This window comes from Lygodium microphyllum, chromosome 2 (genome assembly GCF_053477565.2).
Source record: "Lygodium microphyllum isolate KBCC chromosome 2, Lygodium_microphyllum_v1.1.10, whole genome shotgun sequence".
NCBI lineage: Eukaryota > Viridiplantae > Streptophyta > Polypodiopsida > Schizaeales > Lygodiaceae > Lygodium > Lygodium microphyllum.
The window spans coordinates 44,139,121-44,160,462 of NC_141136.1; the positions used below are offsets into that span (position 1 = coordinate 44,139,121).

At 39.6% G+C, this 21,342-nt stretch overlaps 1 long non-coding RNA gene across 2 annotated transcripts in view; it reads right to left on the reverse strand.

Moving 5' to 3' along the window:
* Window positions 1-446: 446 nt before the first annotated feature.
* Window positions 447-21,342, reverse strand: part of LOC148039681 (uncharacterized) — a 31,432-nt gene continuing 10,536 nt past the window's right edge. The window contains exon 3 of one of the 2 annotated variants that reach the window (XR_015688337.1): window positions 447-805. This is a non-coding gene — a long non-coding RNA (uncharacterized LOC148039681). Of the gene's footprint in view, window positions 806-4,533; window positions 5,050-21,342 lie in introns of those variants that run through there. The other variant, XR_015688336.1, reaches the window with a different exon arrangement.

Sequence of the window (21,342 nt, forward strand, 5' to 3'; positions counted from 1 at the left end):
ATTAGGAAGATGCCATGGCAACAATTTTGGTGGAGGGGAGGCATAGGCCATCTCCCACCTCCATATACCCATACTAACCAATCTTACCAATCTGATACACTCTCTCTTCTCTCCCTATCGCCACCTTCAGCCTCTAAATGGCTGCCTAGATGAGGAGGTGCAAAATTAGTCTTTCTCTCTCCTCCCTCTCTCTCCCCTTAAGGGGCAATTCATGCCCATGAAGAAGAATGAAACTGATTGAAGGATGCTTGCCCGAGATTGAAGGATGCTTGCCCGGCATGAACCGGATCGCTCCAAGATCAAGAGGAGGTTGAGGGGAGATGTTCAGCATTGAAGATTTGCTACTGGTCGATCCATTGGCAGCCCAAAAAATGTAATTACAAAACCTGCAACACACAAATAAACGGTATGCCTCATTTTTACAAAGGAAATTTGCTTCTTGTTGATGTTTGATTGTCTAAGTGAAATTCATATGGAACAAAAATTTTTTGTGGCCTAATGAAGAACATAGCAGCCATCAAGGGCATAAGATTGTGTGGCTTCTAAATAGTCCTTTCGCAATCCATCTTGAAGATACAAATTTTTTATTCTCTCAAAAGATCCCTTGCAATATACATGTACAGCAGCTTGATTATCTTGAACAATCACACTCATCATTGCTCTACCTTCTTACAGACATCGAGCCATTGGAATTTGCATCCCAACAAAATCTCGTGACAAGAAGAATTTCCATGTTTCCTATCTTCGAAATCCATGACCTTGCTTTGGGTTGACCGCTTCAACAAGTGTTGCAATGCAATGTGCCCTATTAAAAAAATATGCTATTAAATAAAACTTTGTGTCACATCATTCATGATTTGAGAAAATATGCAAATTAAGATCTATATGATGTAGTCAATCAATCAATGCTCCACGCAAAAATTATGAATGCGTCATGCAAAATGCAAACAAAAAGACGCACATAATGGAAATTGTATTCCTAATGACACTGACTAATGTGTTCAAATTCTTGGCAAAAAACACAACTTTGTGTCAAATCATTCATGATTTGAGAAAATATGTAAATTAAGATCTATATATAATTAAATTATGGCCCAAAAAGTGCATTTTTAGTGTAAAAATGAAGGTTTTATTGGTTTCGGGTCGAGAAAAGAGATGCGCATGGGATAAAATTTGGAGACAAAACATCTTTTAGCTGGCATAATCAATCACTAATCATAAATCAGAAAATAATCTATTTTTATGCACAAATAAATAGAGAAAAATAGTTTAAAATGGGAAAAAATAGAATTTTCGCATTATAAAAATCTAGAAAATTATGATTCATGATTGTAGCTGTATAACGAAGCTAAGGCATGAAGTTTGGATTTATTTTGGCTTTTTTTATGTGTTATATTTTGTGTTTTTTTTCATTTTATGCGAAAAATACATACAAAATAATACCATACACCTATGCAATGCAGCATAACCTAAACGTTAGAGGGAAAGGGTGATGTTAAGAGATAAAGAGGGCTGAGAGGGTTTGATTTTGTGAAACATTTGATTGTGCATTCCATTTATAATTGTGATAATTGAGTCTAAGGGACTAGTAGCACGAGAAATCGGTGCTAGTCTCCATACATCGAAGCATACGTTTAGCGAAAATCATCAAAGGGTTGTTTTGTCCACATCACAAAATGCTGATTTGATAAATATTGTTTGTGCACTAGGATCATATGCACTATGCATGACGCATGACATGGTGTCAGCCTTGGATTGCATAACAATTGTCTTCTAGGACATGACTTATACGTTGAGTGGGAAGGAGGTTTTGCTATAGGCCAGTTGTACGCTTTCCTTGGGACTATTTGGTGAGGATTTCTATATTCCTGGATCATACAAAACAAGAAAAGAGTGGAGTTTGTGAATTATGTCTTATATGTTGGAGCTACGCATCTTGGGGCCAATCCGTGAGGTGTAGGAGAGTCGTAGTGGAGCCGCCGAAATCAACCGAGGGGAGCTTCCTGATGTTTGTGTGACAAGGCACTATGCCTACATGTTATGGGATCTCCCTCTGAGGATAAGGGAATGTAAACGTTGGACTACATATCAGCTAAAAATGCATAATTAAGTCTATCTAGTGTCTATCAGTGTATTAGAGACGCTCCTGGACCGCGAGATCATGTGGTGGTGGTTAATGATCGAGAGCTAAAATTACATGGGAGCAATCATCATGGGACAAAATCTTCCAGAAGCCAGTCTTATGATCTTTAATCTTGATCCACTGATGATGGATTATGCTAAATATTGATTGGTTTGGGATTCATCTACTATTCTTCATCAACATTAAGAGGTAATTCTATTGCTTTCAGTTGAATCTCTCTTTTCATCCAATTGTTGAACCAGTCCTACTGTTGATAGGAGAGATTGAATGAAATAGATCCTCTTAAATATCCAGTGAAGGACATGTAGAATTCAACCTAGGATTGATTATGATTGCTTATGAATTTTCTTTCCTGTCCATTCATATATTGATGCCAAATTGATTGCATAAGTGTTACTCTCTATCTACTTAACTTGGAATTGATATTGTAAAAGTAGTGAGTCATTGCCAAAGGGTAATACCCTATCCATAGCACTTTCAATTCAATCATTTTCCAAAACCCACTTGCATATTATTAAAGAATTTAAAGGCTTTTTCAATCAATGCATAGCATCCTTGTCTAATTAGCCATTAGAATTTACTTGCCATGTTGATTTTGTGAGGAAAAATTGGCTGCCAAGCAAGTTGGGAAGACAATAGTGAGGTGACCCTCCCTTTTTGATTATGACCCTGAAGGGGTGCACAACCCGGCTTGAGGAGGAACTTTGCACATCCCTCAAGTCTCGGAGCCCATGCCCTTTTCAAGTTTAGGTGTTGATACATTCCCATTGTCAAAGTTTGACAATAGCACAACAATGATTACCTCTATTTAGAGTGCTACAGGTGGTTGAGGTTCCATTGGAACAATTTTGGAAGAAGTGGAGGGCATCTCTTATTCTCTAGATACATACAAGTGGACACAGTTACACAATTTTATACAATAGGTACCTACCAATCTACAAGTCATTCTTGAGCCTTACAGGTACCTCATAAACCTCTTTAGGTTTCTATGGAGGTTTCAAGGGTTGTTTTCACTCAGGGTCCCACATGGTCAAACAAGGCAGTTATAGGTTGTGGACAGGGTGCAGGAAACTTCTGTTCAAAACTGAAAATCCTATTACACAATTTTTTTTCCTGATCCATATTGATAACTTGATATCTCCATTCAAATAGTGAATCCTAATATTTTATTTTAATCAAAATTTTTTTCGATCCGATATTGGGAGCTCAAGTTATTGTTGATTTACTACCAGTAGGTACACTAAGAGAGCACCCAGACAGCATATAGGGGAACATTGTTTATCATTGTTTCACCTAAACTCTCCAGCAGCCCAAGTTGATATCTTTTGAAATTTTTATATCTCCATATAATAAACTTCCCATAGATCTATTAAGCATCAGGATTGGTGCTATATTCTGAGAGAAACATGGACTTTATTGACAAACTATCTACTATTACAATAGTGTCTTCTAATGGCAAGGAATAAGAAGAAAGATCCTATTACTGAAGCATTGAATGAGGGTGTCAAAAACTTCCAAGAGGATCAAAATTACACAAATGAATCCAATAATTTTGAGCGAATAGATGTGACCTAAGCATTGGAATTGCTTAACACAACACATACCAAGAAAGGGATGACACACATGAAGTACATGTAGTGAATGAATCACCTATTACTGTCAAAAGCGTTGGATCATGTGAATGAAGGCATTTATAAAGAATTTAAGAATTTTAATGAAGGCTTAATACATGTGAATCAAGGTTTATTGCAAAGGATGGCATAATTTAATAAATGTATCAGTAATCTTTAGCAAAGCAACAAATCTTTATTTCAAGAACTCGTTTCAATCATAAAAGAAATTGGTAGCAAGACACAAAGGAAACCTCAAACTATTGATGACCCACAATGTTGGAAATTTTTCCCATCCAAACAAAGAAAGTTCTCAGCTAGCTATGCATACTTTTTAAAGAGGAGAACCATCAAGAGGGAGGGGTAACCATCATCCTTCACAAGTCCATGGTATTCATACCACAATGCCTCAGTTTAGCAGCCCAAAGTATAGTCTTAGACATGAAGGGGAACAAGATAACAATTGGTGGGATAATGATTATCATGTATGTGATCCCTTCTACAATTCTTTTTACCATCATCCCTCTAATGTGCAAAAAGAAAATGCAGTTGACAATCAAGTTCATGAAGGTGAAAGAAATAATGGGAGATGATCAACCCATGATCTCTCAAATAAAGAGCATGTTTCAAAAGATCAACCCTCATCTCATGGTTTTGGCCACCTACTTTTAGGCACAACTCTTGGAACAAAGATTCATGGAAGCAACATTTTTATGAACAACCATTGTACGATGAAAAGGAGTATAAGGAAAAGATCAATATTACTAATTTCAAAGGGGATAATGCTTCAACTTTGGAGTGGGAGGAATGGATTAACAAGCTTGAATTGTACTTCACCCTTTATCCTCAAAGTAAAGAAGCCAAGATTTATTTTGTGGCTCTTCATCTTGAAGGTTACGCCCATACTTGGTTAATTACATGCACAAGATTGGGAAAAACTTTCTCACTTGTTGGGAGGAGTTCAAGCAAGCAATGATTGATGTTTTCATTTCCTCTTTGGAAAAAGAAAGGCTTCAAAGAAGATGGTACGCTTGTGCTCAAAGAGAGTTATCCACCATTAGAGACTACTCCAACATCTATTTAAATCTCTCCATGTACATTGAAAGCATTCCAGATTTTGCTAAGCTGAATAAATATATTTTTGGTCTTGACCCTGCCCTATCATCGAAGGTGGGAGCTCAACAACCAAAACTTTACATGAGGCCATACAATTGGCTGAAAGATACTCCTTGAAGTATAAGAGAGATGCAAGAAATTTATAGCAAAGGAATGCGGGCAACAAATTTTCCAATCAACCTACAAAATATGGGCAAGTTTTTAGCCAATCAAGAGACACATTAAAGTAAGAAAACAAGGGTTATAACAATCAAAACAGTTATAATAGCAAAGTGCCAACTTTATCTATTGTTTATGCCTCTAAACAGGGTGGAAATTATACACATAAACATGGGTAAATTTTTAAAATTTTGGGTAAGACAATAGGCAATTTTTCAAGGGCTAAAAGTGCTCCTAAACTGTTCTAAAACAATTCTAATAGCAACTTCCTTTCTCACACAAGGTTAGAGAAATGCATGCTAAATGATTATGTTTCAAATATGGGGAGAAGTGGTCACAAGATCATAAGTTGAAGTGCAAAGCCAAGAATTCAAAAATCAATATGGTAATCACTCAAGATGTTGAAGTTGAAAAAGAAGAGGAACATGAGGGAAATCTATTTCATGTTGATGATTACCCAATGGTAGAAGAAATTCATGAAGAAGAGGATGTCACTAATGAAGGATTCTATGATCCCATGGATGGATTTTCATTTCATCTAAGTGGTTCTCATGATACTCATTCTTTATTATATATTATTTCACATTATGCATGGACCAGATGCAAAGGGAAAAGTACACTTAGACTCAAAGGTATTATTAATGGCAAGGATGCATATATTTGAGTAGATATGGGTAGCACTCATAGCTTCATCAACACCAAATATTTGGAAATGGGCTAAAGTTGCTACCCATTGCATTGGAATCATCCTTGTCGATACAAGTTTCCAATGGTACATATGAGTCTTGTAAAGAAGTGTGTCCATGTACTATCACCCTCTTGCACAATACATGTGGATTTGATCACTTTGAATAATATGGGGTATATTGACATTGTTATTGGTTGAAATTGGCTAAAAATCCTTGGCAATTTTACTCTAGATTTGGAGCAAATGCAAATGGAATTTAATTGACAAGGACAACACACAGAATAGAATGGCATAGACCACAAAATATAGAACTCATCTCCATGAAGAAATTGTGATAGGAAATCAATGCCAAGTCATGCATCTTCACTCTTTTGCTTGCAAAATTAGATGAAGAGTGGTCATCAAATCAACCATCTTCTTCTACAAGGAAAAAGGATTCTAGATTGGAAGAGCTATTAGAGGAATACAGGGATTTATTTCAACCACCATCATCTTTACCTCCAAAGCAAGAGGTTGACCATCCTATTGATTTTTTGCCAACACAAAGCCCATTAGCAAACCTCCATATCGCTTTTCCAAGTTTGAGAGGGAAGATGTGAAGTGACAAGTGTAAGAATTGCTACAAATGGGTTTAATTCAGCCAATTCAATCACCATTTGCCTCTCCCATACTCTTGTTAGATATGCTCAATGCCCTACCATCATAAGGTGCCACCAATGATCCATGGTGCTCAAAGTTGTAAGGACCCCATTATGAGGAGAAGCCATATGTGAGCCCGGATATTGGTTGAGTCCTGACTTGTATGTCAGATGAGGTCTATGTGATCGGATGGCAAAAAGGCGATCATTGTGGGTCTACTCTTTGGGTTAGACAAGTAGTTAATTTGGTAGAAACTCGAGACACATTGCATCGAGTTGTGGGGTAAGGGAGTTATTAGGGGCCCCTATTTTGGGGTGGGTCCCAAGGGGAGCAGCGGCTCCCCTAGGGCAAGGATTCGAGGGCAGTGCCCCTGGCCCAACAATAAAGGGAATATTCCCTTGCTGACTAGTGGAGGCTCATATGGTAGGTCGGTCAAGCCGACCTAACCACCTTTGCGGGCTATAAAAGCTAAATCCCTTCATGGCCATCCATCATCTATCTTTCACCCAGTTAGAGTTATTCCAACTAGCCTTAAGCTCTTCACCTATCTTCTATCTAGATGTCCATTTAAGCTTCATAGTGGAAGTGCATGGGTGGATAGAGCCATCTTTGTATCAATTGTTTAGAGCTAAAGAAATTTTTTAATTCTCCTCTTATCTATTGTGTACTCTCTATCTCTTTCTCAGATTCTATTCTCTATGCCGTGTAGTTTTTACATGGTATCAAAGCCCAAGGCGCTCTAGGGATCGAAGAGTGCACAAGAGGCAAAGTCTTCAACAGCAAAGAGGAATGATGTCGTCTTCTAGAAGCAGCTTTGGTGCATTAGGAAATGGTACAGGAGGTGATGCTGCTATAGTAGCTATTCAAAACACTGAGAATTCGTCCACCAACCTTTAATGAAGGCAAGTTAGTGTTGAGATATCAAGCTCCACTCGTGATATGCCAGGGTGACTGTTGTGCATTTATATCACCGACGTGTCAGTTGTGCAGATGCGGTTGATACACTGCTCATGAATAATAGCTAGATGACAGCTATCTTTATCTACTCTAGTTCGTGGCTCAGTTAGTATGCCACCTTAGTTAGTTGAGTTTGGTTTGAGATCCATATATAGGGTTCTTCTATTTCCTTGTACTAGACTTCTTTTTTGGCTTACATAACTAAGAAGAGGAAAACTGTTTTCAGCCTCCATCCTTGTGTGTATTCCCCCATTGTGCAAGCAAGAAAGCTACAAGTGAGACTCCTTCCTTCTCTCCCACAATCTTGACATGGTATCAGAGCCTTGTTCGTGGTAAGGAGCTCAAGAAAGCAAGCCAAGCTCGCGGTGTTCTAGTAAGAGGAGCAGTGTTGCTTTCATTTTCTGTTTTGGGAGCAGATCTCTGCAGGTAGCACATCCGAAAATTGCAAGAGTGGATTGTCTTAGGTTGAGACGCCCTTCGCGGTGAAGCAAGAGGGCAGTATTTGAGGCCATTTCGGGGCCTGTTTTGGAGGCGGAAGTTTTCTGCATGCACTCAGGAAAAGGCCCAGTTTTATGCTGTGCAGCCACTGTTCTACAGGTTGGTGAAAAGTGACTATAGAAATTGCATCATATACCTGTGCGCAGAGACATTGGGAGTTACATAATCATCCTCGTTGCCTGTTGATGCAAAATCGTCACTAAGAAGTGACTGTGTGGTCAAATACCACTTCCGTCAGTTTTGCAGATTAGCCCTTGTGAGGCTGAAGTTGTGTTCTTTGCAGTGACAGAATTTTTGCAGTGTTCTGTAATGGCGTCTGATTCTCTCTCACAGATTGTCACTGAAAAGCTTGACAAGAACAACTTCCAAGCATGGAAGTTTAGAATGACGAATTTCCTTATGGGAAAAGGATATTGGGAATTTGTTGCAGGAAATGAAGAAGAACCAGTTCTTCCTGATGTTCCCAATCAACAGCAAATGCAGGCATTCAAAGCATGGCATGAGAGAGCCACGAAAGTTATGTACTGGCTATCTATCAGTATTTCAGACTCTATGATTGTGCATATTCAGGATGCAAGTACGCCAAAGGAGGCATGGGATACTTTGTCAAAAATGTATAGCACAAATACGCAAGCCAGGAAAATGCAGCTCAAGCAAGAGTTGCATAATGTGCAAAGAGAAAGTATGAGCATCAATGACTACCACATGAAGGTGAAGAAGATTGCAGATGCACTTGCTTCCATTGGGTCGCCAGTGGAAGATGATGATTTAGTTTCTGTGACCTTGAATGGTCTAGGAAAGGATTATGCACAGTTTCGGACATCCATTTCAGTTCGTGAAAGATTTCCTGATTTTGAGGAGTTGATTGCTCTTCTAATTTCTGAGGAGCAAAGAAATGGTGGTGCATCTTCTTCAGGAGGAACTTCAAAAGAAACTGTCTTCTACTCAAATGCTGGAAGAGGTAGAGGCAGAGGTAGAGGAGGCCGATTTGGAGGCCGTGGCAGAAATCAGAATATGCAGCAAACTCAAGAAAACTAGTCCTATGGAGGAGAACGTGGTAACTCTAGAGGCAGGGGGAGCCAAAGAGGTCGTGGTGGATGGCAAAGAGGCCAAAATGCAAACAGTCATGTTGAATGCTACTACTGTGGTAAAATGGGTCATATGGCTAAAGACTGCTATAAAAAGCAGAATGACATCATGAATGGAAAACTGCAACAAGGGAATTATGCATCTTCTAGTAGATAGGGTGATGAGAGAAATGAGCATTTGTTTATGGTGCAGCACATGAATAATTCCGTGACAAGTGCAGAAGAAAGCAACGATGTATAGTATGTTGACTTAGGTGCATCAAACCACATGACAGGTCATGCAGAATGGATGGAGGATGCAAGGAAAATGGAAAAACCAGGATTTGTGGAGACTGGTGATGATACTGCACATCCTATTGTGCAGATTGGAAAAATTGCTTTGTCTATGCAGGATGGGAAAAAGAAATACATGTCTGATGTATTTCATGTCCCGAATATCACCAAGAATCTGGTTTCTGTTGGTCAAATGGTTGAGAAGGGCTTGCAGGTCAGATTTAATCCTCATGGATGCTTTGTTGAGGATATGAAAAATAAAGGTCGCTTGATAGCAAAAGGAAAGAAGAAGGGCAGAATGTTTACGTTGGATGCAGACATGTCTGAATTGAGTGCAGCAATGTTTGCACATGGGACCGGTGTAGTTGCAGATATTGATATCTGGCATAAATGCATTGGTCATGTTAATGTACAACGACTTAAATCAATGCAGGCCCAAAATATTGTTGCAAGATTGCCTAAATTCAAGGTTGCAGAAATGCATAAGGTATGTGAAGCCTGTCAATTTGGAAAATAGGCAAGGAGACCATTTCCTAGACATGTTCAAGAGAGTAAGAAGCCATTGGAATTAATCCATTCTGATGTGTGGAATACTAAAGCTGCATCTCTTGGAGGCTGTCATTATTTTGTAACTTTTATTGATGACTATAGCAGAAAAGTTTGGGTGTATTTTATAAAAAAGAAAAGTGAAGTTTTTGGACATTTCAAAACTCTTAAAGCTATGGTTGAAAAAGAAACAGGCCTGCAAATAAAATGCCTAAGGTCAGATGGAGGGGGAGAGTACCTCTCAAATGAGTTTGCAAGGTTCTTGCAGGAGCATGGCATAAAGCAGCAATATTCATGCAGTCATACCCCACAGCAAAATGGAATTGCAGAAAGAAAAAACAGGCATATTGGAGAGGTATCTCGTGCCATGCTCAATGAAAAAGACTTGCCAGATTTTTATTGGGCTGAAGTAGTTGCTACAACAGTCTATATAATGAACAGGACTCCCACTGTAGTAATACATGGGATGAGTCCAGAGGAGAGGTATACTAGTAGGAAACCAGATATTTCTCATTTGAAAATTTTTGGTTGCATTGCCTATGTACATGTGCCAAATGAGTTGAGATCCAAGTTGGATCCAAAAGCTGAGAAGTGCATCTTTATTGGTTACTCTATGCAACAAAAAGGGTATAGATGCTATAACCCTTCTACTCATAAGTTTATAGTGAGCAGAGATGTTTTTGATGAGATGAGTAGCTGGTATAAACCAGTAAATGTGATTGATGATGTAGATGCACAAAATGGTAATGCTGCACAGAATTCACAGCAGCAGTCACAAAATATTAGTGGACCTGGAGCGTCCTCTAGTAGTGGTTCACATTCTTTGCCATGGACAGGCAGATTCAGATTAGGAGAATCTTCTCAAAGCAATGCAGATAGTGGTATGCAGGTATCATGAAAAGGAAAAGAGAAGGTTGATCAGCCCATGTTTGATGTGAATGCAGGTCACTCTTATGTGGATGGTGAATCTAGTGGCTCAGAACAGAGCATTGATGATGAGTTGGGTATTCCTTCTATTGTTACACCTGGAGTAAGGAAGACCAGGGATGTTTTGAGAGCACCTGAGAGTGAACCTACTTTGCGCAGGTCTACCAGAGCTAGGTATCCTGTGGATAGGCTGAAATATGATGGATTTACAGCCATTCACTATGCATATATGGTCAAAGTGATACAGGAACCAGAACCCACTTCTTTTGAGCAAGCCATGGGAAAAAAAAAATGGGAGAAAGCCATGGATGAAGAAATGGATGCCTTGGAAGCAAATGCTACATGGGAATTGGTACCTTTGCCTAAAGGTAAGAATGCAATTGGTTGTAAGTGGGTTTATAAGGTGAAGCACAATGCAGATGGTTCTGTGAATAGATACAAGGCAAGATTAGTAGTCAAGGGGTATGCACAAACATATGGCATTGATTATGAAGAAACATTCAGTCCGGTTGCAAGGATGGCAACTGTAAGAGCAGTCACTGCTATGGCTGCATCAAAGGAATGGTCTTTACATTAGATGGATGTAAAGAATGCCTTCTTGCATGGTGATTTGCAATAAGAGGTCTATATGGAGCAACCACCAGGTTATGTGCATGATGTTCATCCTGAGTTTGTTTGCAGGTTGAAGAAAGCCTTGTATGGCTTGAAGCAAGCACCTAGAGCATGGTCTAACAAGATAGGGTAGTATTTTGTCACTATTGGCTTTCAGATTTCCAAGGTAGATTTCTCACTTTATGTGAGAAAAACAAAGAAAGGTATTATGCTGCTTGTCATTTATGTTGATGATTTGATTATGACAGGTGACAGTGATGAAGATATCCTTCATGTGAAAATGCTATTGAAGCAAAAGTTTGAGATGAAGGATTTGGGAGAGCTGCGTTATTTCTTGGGCATTGAGGTGATTAGATCACCAAGTGGGATACAGCTCTTGCAGAGGCAGTATGGATTGGACATGATGTCCAAATATGGGATGACAGGCTGTAAGCCTATTTCAGTTCCTTTGGAGCAAAATGTGAAGCTGAGCGCAGATGGAGGTGAGCTTCTGGAAGACCCTACTATGTACAGACGCATAGTAGGAAGTTTGATTGATATCACTATTACCAGGCCAGATTTGAGCTATGCTGTTGGATTGGTAAGTCAATTTATGCAGGCTCCAAGGAAACCGCATTTGGATGCGGCTAGACGCATACTCAGGTATGTGAAGTCCACATTGCAGTATGGACTATTTTATGAGACTGGGGTTCAGATACAGTTGCATGGATACACTGATGCTGATTGGGCTGGTGGTATTTCTGATAGACGATCTACTAGTGGGTATGTGTTCTCTTTTGGGAGTGCTGCAGTCACTTGGAGCAGTAAGAAACAGCCTACAGTTGCCTTGTCGAGCACAGAGGCTGAGTATAGGGGCGCAGCAATGGCTGCATGTGAGGTAGCTTGGTTGCATAAGCTACTTTATGATATGCATTAGTCTACAGATGGGCGAGTTGTCATTTATTGTGACAACATGAGTAGTATACACTTGGCAAATAACCCAGTCTATCATGCTAGAACAAAGCACATTGAGGTGCATTATCACTTTGTGCGGGAGAGGGTTTTACTAGGTCTTATTGATCTAGTTTATGTCAGCACAGAGGATCAGGTAGCTGGCATATTCACGAAGGCATTGGGCGCAGAGAAGCTGCGCAAGTTCAGAGACCTACTTGGTGTGCAGGAATTGGGATTGAGCTCGAGGGGGAGTGTTGAGATATCGAGCTCCACTTGTGATATGCTAGGGTGACCGTTGTGCATTTATGTCACCGACGTGTCAGTTGTGCAGATGCGGTTGGTACACCGCTCATGAATAATAGCTAGATGATAGCTATCTTTATCTACTCTAGTTCGTGGCTCAGTTAGTATGCCACCTTAGTTAGTTGAGTTTGGTTTGAGACCCGTATATAGGGTTCTTCTATTTCCTTGTACTAGACTTATTTTTTGGCTTACACAACTAAGAAGAGGAAAACTGTTTTCAGCCTCCACCCTTGTGTGTATTCCCCCATTGTGCAAGCAAGAAAGCTACAAGTGAGACTCCTTCCTTTTCTCCCACAATCTTGACAGTTAGATGGTACAAACTACACCTTATGGAAGTTTAAAGTTACAACTATCATTGATTCTTATGAGATTTTGCAGACTGTGCTGTGGACCGATGCAGAACCACAACCTACCCCTGACCCATCAAATTCTAGTGTGAATGCAAATCTTCTACGAGCTTGGAAATCAAGGAATGCAGGTGCATTGTGTGCCTTAATTATAAGCTATTCTGACAGTGTTCTAAATTTGATTCAATATATAACCAAAGCATCAAAGGCTTGAAATGTACTAAGAAGTCAACATGAAAAGCAAAACCAAAAAAGGATTCAAAACTTGGAGAATCAACTAGTAGCGGAGAAGTTTGCTGAAGGAGAGACAACTAAAGCATTTATCACTCGAATTAAGAATCTACACGACCAAATGGTTGTCACTGGGATACAAAAGACTAGCGAGGAGCTAGTAAGGAGGTGTCTTCGGATTTGTCCACAAAAGTATGATGGACTAGTAACTGCACTTAATACTCATGTGAGACCTTAAGGGTTGACTTTTGGGGAGTTTTGTGCATTATTGATGGAGGAGGAGTTGAGGTTGAAAGCTTGAGAAGAAAGCAACAACGGAGACACTACATTCTCTGCCAATGCAAAAGGCAAAGGTGGTTTTTCCACCAAAAATGATGGTGACAAAAAGAAGAAGGGTGGTAAGAAGAAGTTTCAAGGAGAGTGCTTCTACTACAAGAAAAAGGGACATGCAATCACAGATTATCGTGTCAAGAAGGCAGATGAAAAGAATGGTACCCTTAAAAGTAAAGGGAAAGAGACAGCCAATACAACTGAAGCAGAGTTGGAGTTATTCATGGCGACCATTGAGGAAGTGTGCTCCTTGATGCAAGAAGAATCTACCATTGACTCATGGGTGTTGGATAGTGGGGCCTCATATCACATGACCAACAAGAAAGGTCTATACAGTTCTATGCAGTCTCTACAAGAATCCATCACTGTGATGATTGGAGACTATGCAAAATGCCCTACTATGGGCATAGGTACTATTTATTTTGTTGCTACAAATGGTGAAGTCAAAAAGCTTACAAATGTGTTGTATGTTCCCAAAATTATGAGAAATATGTTATCAGTTGCCATAATTGATATTATTCATGAAGTGAGGTTCAAGAAAACATGTGCAGAAATTCTTAACAGCGCTGACAAAGTTTTTCAAGAGATGCGAGATCTAGAGCATGGTAAAAGCTATGTTGATGGAAGATGAAGATTAATCTCATGATGAAATAGACTTTGCTTGCATTGGTCAACTGGTGCTTTTATTTATGGTCCCCCTCAAGCAAAGGTACAATCTTTGAGCTTTGCATGGTCTTCAAGATAGAAGAAATGTCTTCAAAAGCTTGCACTATCTCTAAGGTAGCAAGCATGTCTTCAAGTTCTTCAAATGAAAACATGGATGGCACTTGAATGATCACAACTCCATTTTTCCTTGCAAGTAGAGCAAGTACATCTTCTATGTGGTGTACAAATGAATGAAAAACTTCATGTTTGTCATTGAAAATCAGCTCCAAATCTCTGATTTTTTTACCAGCAAAATAGTTGAAACTTAATGTGTCAAAAGACACAAGAGATACTAGTGCCAAAAAGCACTATGTAAGTATTAGGAGATACTAGAAAATTTTAACTTTTGATGTTTGATGTTGATGTTGATCCTTTGCTTGATGAACCCGTTTCTTGAGTCCCCTCCTTGCTGGTAAAATCTTGTTGGACACTGAGTAAATACTCTGACAATAGTTGCACTGACAAATGGAGTAAGAATCAAAGAAAGAAGCTTTGGTGTTGATGCTAATCCTTGAGGTCTTCAAGACTTTTATAAAAATCTTCAAAAATATCCCAAATCTTTGCTGAAACCTTCAGATTTAGTGCAATCATGGTGGCATTTGAGTGGAAGGAGAGAGGAAATGAAGAAAATGATGAGTTCTTATGATCTTCAGCTCAAAAGCTACGGAGTCTTTACAATTAGGGTTTTGACCCGACTTGTTTTTTGATTCAGTGTAGCTCATATATGCAACTATAGCATGAATGATTTGGTGGGGAGTAAGCTTACAAGGTAGGCATCATTTGCCCCATGAACAGTGACAGATTCACACAGTGCAAGAGGAGAACAAACAATACAAACAGAATCAGGCGTAGATCAGGCAACGTCTTCAAATTTGTGCAATGCTGAGCAGTTGGGAGGCCAATGTTCAGCTGTGATGTGACAAAGAGTTGCGCTAGGAGTAGACAAACATTTTCTTAGAAGAGAGCTTGTGAAAATATTACTTGGATGGAGAGATCCAACTCCTCCAAGTGAGCAAGGTCTTGTCTAGTTATGGCAGCCATTGAAGCTTCACTAAAGGTAGAGTGAAAATTGGAACCATTAGATGACCTAAGGTTAGGAGAAGCTAGAAGAGTAGAGAGAAGAGTTGGGTTGAGCTAGGCCATGTCCAACTGGGCTCTATGGTGGATGGAAGAGTGAAGATTAAGCTCATGATGACATAGACAAAGACTTGACCTATTACACAAGTGAATTAGGTTCCAAGATTGAGACTTGGACTGATAAACACAATCTTGTATATAATATTAACAATGACCAAGAAACTAGTTGAAAGAGGAAAGCATCATGATATTGCATTCATCATATATAAAAAAGTGATAGTCAATGCTTTACAGTTGTTGGATAGGTAGCAATCTCCCTCTTTGTGCCTATGGGATTTATTTTGCCTACATGTCCTAAGCACTGAACTGCCTCATACAAAGAGGTTGAGTTAGGTGCAATTGCAAACAACTTGAAAAAGTTTCTGGCAAAGGAGAAATAAGGAACAACCTATATGAGCTAAGTGCTCTTACAACTACTACCGGACTGGGCACAAGTAAGCTTTGGCATGAAAGGTTTGGACACATCAGATTCGCAATGTTGAAGGAGATGCACAAGCAAGGTATGGTTGCTCACCTACATAAAATGATTGAATTTAAGGAACCATGTGAAGCTTGTATGATGGGAAAGCAATAGAGAAAGGCCTTTCCACAGGAAAGCAAGAATAGAGCACAGGCTCCTCTAGAGTTGGTGCATGCTGACTTGTGCGGTAAGATGCCTACATAGACCTTGGGGGGATTTTCTTATTTTATGATGATTGTTGACAACTACATTGGGAATATGTGGGTGTACTTCCTTCATGATAATGTTAGAATATCAAGCTCATACTATTCTCCTGTTAGTATGTATGAGTGACATTAGCCTTGTCCAGCTATATCAGCAAGTGTGGGACATTAAATAACTTGGTGGTCTTAGACCCAGTGTGAATGGTCCTAAGGACCTTAGTACTATTGTATACACTTATTCTATGTGTGTGGTAATGTGAGAATGAATGAATGAATGGAAGAAGAAGAGAGCATGCTTTCTTGTCACTCTGTCTCTGCCTCTCTCAATCTCAACATGGTATCAGAGCACCCATGACAGGGCTGTATGGAAAGCATTTGTGAAGAAAGCTAGAAAATTCAAGCTTTAAGGTTCTTGAGAAGAAGGGCTAACTGCTCCTGCTCCTGTAGAGGTATGCATCTACTCATTGTAAGGTCTATGGTTGATATATGTACTTGAGGCCTGTATGGAGCCTATGGGGAGCTCTATTGAGCATAAATAAAGTGCTAATTACCATCATTGTCACCAGTATAAGCTACTGAACACATCAGCAGATCTGCATGAACTGCGCCTGTCCAGAATGTGGACTCAGATGCTTACAAATGATGATTATGATCAGCCACTAATTGGTAAAGAGCTTGTCTGAACCCTTTGAAGGGTGATTGAAGGCCTGGAACCATTCTTGGTCAACTCCAAGCCTTCCAAACTTGCAAGGAAATCAAAGCCAAGGAGAAATTTTTCATAGCATGTTAGATGCCTAAAGGAGATTAGAAGTGCAATGAAGGTTCTAGATAATGCAATTTCAAAACTACATTTTCAAAGGCTTCTCATTAATTTAGGAATTTTGTGATATATTCACCTAGAGTTATGATGAATTGGGGGGTATTCCCTTGAAAGAGGAAAGTTGACCTGTGCGACAAAAAGTGAAATGCATAGCTCTTGAGTTAAGGTATGGGCTATTCAAAGAGTTACAAAATTTACATAAGGGTGGCCCAATATTTCGTGTGCCAATTGTCCCTGGTGGGTTATCCTACACTAATAGTGACTAAGAGCACTCTTGATGTAGCATTGAAGTATGTATTTTCACCTACCAATGGTTGGTTAGTGCCACATGGTTGTGAGCTGACTTGTGGCTGGTTATGAGCATTGAATGTTCAGTTTTGGATTGTTTTACTATTGGTTATATAGTTGATTAGTTGGTTACATCTTGTAAGAAGCTTGTCTGGTACTTCTGCTAGTTGTATGAATAGTTATTGATGCCTCTATGCCTCTACATTGACTCTAGAGGGTTATGACACATGTCAAATTTGTATTGTAATGTTTTAAGCTATGAATAATCATGTTTTAATAGATAATATACTATTGGTTATTGCTACTTACAGACTGCTTGCTTGTCCACTATTAGACAAAACATGGAGTAGTTTTCATCATTGGTTATTAAATAGAAGAATAATAATCAAATCCATCTTTGCATTGATTTTAGAGAGCTCAACAAGAAAACCATTAATGATTACTATCCATTGCCATTCATTGATCAAATCTTAAATCAATTGGTAGGTAGGGATATATACTCCTTTATAGACTATTTTGCCCACTACAATCAAAATGGTCATTGTAGAGGAAGACAAGTTAAAAATGACATTTGTAACTATATTTGGAACCTTCCCATATCATGTCATGACCTTTGAATTATGTAATGCATCGAGTTCTTGGAAATGAATGGCCAACAAAACCTTTGATGACATTTCCCTAAAAGAGCTAAAAGTTTTCATTGATGATGTGGAGGCACCTACCACTCTATGGATAGATAGTTAATAATTTTGAGGAAATTTTTTGACCGTTGTTGACACTTTTGCATTTATTTAAAGCCAAGGAAATGATTGTGATCATCAAGACACTAATTGGGGACTCAAGGCACATGAAATGACATGTCTGCAATTGCTTCTTAATTATTTGAATACCTAGACTCTTAGTGCTCACACTATGAAATTCTAACTCCTACTTATGCTTGATATAATGGATCCATCATGTTTATGGGACTATCCTTGAGATATCTCAAGTGCTAGGACTTTAAGGATATGTGACTTGGTCCCTAGGTTTTGTCACATGAGCCTAAGCTCACCCCTCTAACTTGGTTGAGAGAGAAATGAAACTACAGGAGGGTGACTAAACTCTAGGATGTAGAACCTTAAAATCCACTAAGAATCTACACCATAGAGCCTTGGACTCACACCGCTCTAAGGTTATCTACTCTAATAGAATCATTGTTGTGTGCATGTAAGGAAAGTTGTTGTTACTTAAAGTGTTTTCTCCTCTTAGTCAACATAGTGCAAGTGTATTTGGTGTTAGGAATAGTGAGATATGTTGAGATATCGAGCTCCACTCGTGATATGCCAGGGTGACCGTTGTGCATTTATGTCACCGACGTGTTAGTTGCAGATGCGGTTGGTACACCGCCCATGAATAATAGCTACATGATAGCTATCCTTATCTACTCTAGTTCGTGGCTCAGTTAGTATGCCACCTTAGTTAGTTGAGTTTGGTTTGAGACCCATATCTAGGGTTCTTCTATTTCTTTGTACTAGAGTTCTTTTGGCTTCCACAACTAAGAAGAGAAAAACAGTTTTCAGCCTCCACCCTTGTGTGTCTTCCCCCATTGTGCAAGCAAGAAAGCTACAAGTGAGACTCCTTCCTTCTCTCCCACAATCTTGACATGGTATCAGAGCCTTGTTCGTGGTAAGGAGCTCAAGAAAGCAAGCCAAGCTCGCGGTGTTCTGGTAAGAGGAGCAGTGTTGCTTTCATTTTCTGTTTTGGGAGCAGATCTCTGAAGCAAGAGGGCAGTATATGCTGCGGGTGAGAGCTTTAGCTCTCGGCGACCCTGTTTTTTTGATTTGAGGCCATTTCGGGGCCTATTTTGGAGGCGGAAGTTTTCTACACGCACTCAGGAAAAAGCCCTGTTTTATGCTGTGCAACCACTGTTCTACAGGTCAGTGAAAAGTTACTGTAGAAATCGCATCGTATGCTTGTGCGCAGAGACATTGGGAGTTACAGAATCATCCATGTTGCCTGTTGATGCAAAATCGTCACTAGGAAGTGACTGTGTGGTCAAATACCACTTTCGCCAGTTTTGCAGATTTGCCCTTGTGAGGGTGAAGCTGAGTTTTTGCAGTGACAAAATTTTTCGCAGTGTTCTGTAATGGCGTCTGATTCTCTCTCACAGATTGTCACTGAAAAGCTTGACAAGAACAACTTCCAAGCATGGAAGTTTAGAATGACGAATTTCCTTATGGGAAAAGGATATTGGGAATTTGTTGCAGGAAATGAAGAAGAACCAGTTCTTCCTGATGTTCCCAATCAACAGCAAATGCAGGCATTCAAAGCATGGCATGAGAGAGCCAGGAAAGTTATGTATTGGCTGTCTATCAGCATTTCAGACTCTATGATTGTGCATATACAGGATGCAAGTATGCCAAAGGAGGCATGGGATACTCTGTCAAAGATGTATAGCACAAATACGCAAGCCAGGAAAATGCAGCTCAAGCAAGAGTTGCACAATGTGCAAAGAGAAAATATGAGCATCAATGACTACCACATGAAGGTGAAGAAGATTGCAGATGCACTTGCTTCCATTGGGTCGCCGGTGGATGATGATGATTTAGTTTCTGTGACCTTGAATGGTCTAGGAAAGGATTATGCACAGTTTTGGACATCCATTTCAGTTCGTGAAAGATTTCCTGATTTTGAGGAGTTGATTGCTCTTCTAATTTCTGAGGAGCAGAGAAATGGTGGTGCATCTTCTTCAGGAGGAACTTCAAAAGAAACTGTCTTCTACTCAAATGCTGGAAGAGGTAGAGGCAGAGGTAGAGGAGGCCGATTTGGAGGCCGTGGTAGATATCAGAATATGCAGCAAACTCAAGAAAACCAGTCCTATGGAGGAGGACGTGGTAACTCTAGAGGCAGGGGGAGCCAAAGAGGTCATGGTGGATGGCAAAGATGCCAAAATGCAAACAGTAATGTTGAATGCTATTACTGTGGTAAAATGGGTCATATGGCTAAAGACTGCTATAAAAAGCAGAATGACATCATGAATGGAAAACTGCAACAAGGGAATTATGCATCTTCTAGCAGACAGGGTGATGAGAGAAATGAGCATTTGTTCATGGTGCAGCACATGAACAATTCTGTGACAAGTGCAGAAGAAAGCAATGATGTATGGTATGTTGACTCAGGTGCATCAAACCACATGGCAGGTCATGCAGAATGGATGGAGGATGCAAGGAAAATGAAAAAACCAGGATTTGTGGAGACTGGTGATGATACTGCACATCCTATTGTGCAGATTGGAAAAATTCCCTTGTCTATGCAGGATGGGAAAAAGAAATACCTGTCCGATGTATTTCATGTCCCGAATATCACCAAGAATCTGGTTTCTGTCGGTCAAATGGTTGAGCAGGGCTTGCAGGTCAGATTTAATCCTCATGGATGCTTGGTTGAGAATATGAAAAATAAAGGTTGCTTGATAGCAAAAGGAAAGAAGAAGGGCAGAATGTTTACGTTGGATGCAGACATGTCTGAATTGAGTGCAGCAATGTTTGCACATGGGACCGGTGTAGTTGCAGATATTGATATCTGGCATAAACGCATTGGTCATGTTAATGTACAGCGACTTAAATCAATGCAGGCCCAAAATATTGTTGCAGGATTGCCAAAATTCAAGGTTGCAGAAATGCATAAGGTATGTGAAGCCTGTCAGTTTGGAAAACAGGCAAGGAAACCATTTCCTAGACATGTTCAAGAGAGTGAGAAGCCATTGGAATTAATCCACTTTGATGTGTGGACTACTAAAGCTGCATCTCTTGGAGGCTGTCATTATTCTGTCACTTTTATTGATGACTATAGCAGAAAAGTTTGGGTGTATTTTATGAAAAAGAAAAGTGAAGTTTTTGGGCATTTCAAAACCCAAAACCCTTAAAGCTATGGCTGAAAAAGAAACAGGTCTGCAAATAAAATGCCTAAGGTCAGATGGAGGGGGAGAGTACCTCTCAAATGAGTTTGCAAAGTTCTTGCAGGAGCATGGCATAAAGCAGCAATATTCATGCAGTTATATCCCACAACAAAATGGAATTGCAGAAAGGAAAAACAGGCATATTGGAGAGGTATCTCGTGCCATGCTCAATGAAAAAGACTTGCCTGATTTTTATTGGGCTGAAGCAGTTGCTACAATAGTCTATATAATGAACAGGACTCCCACTGCAGCAATACATGGAATGACTCCAGAGGAGAGGTATACTGGTAGGAAACCAGATATTTCTCATTTGAAAATTTTTGGTTGCATTGCCTATGTACATGTGCCAAATGAGTTGAGATCCAAGTTGGATCCAAAAGCTGAGAAGTGCATCT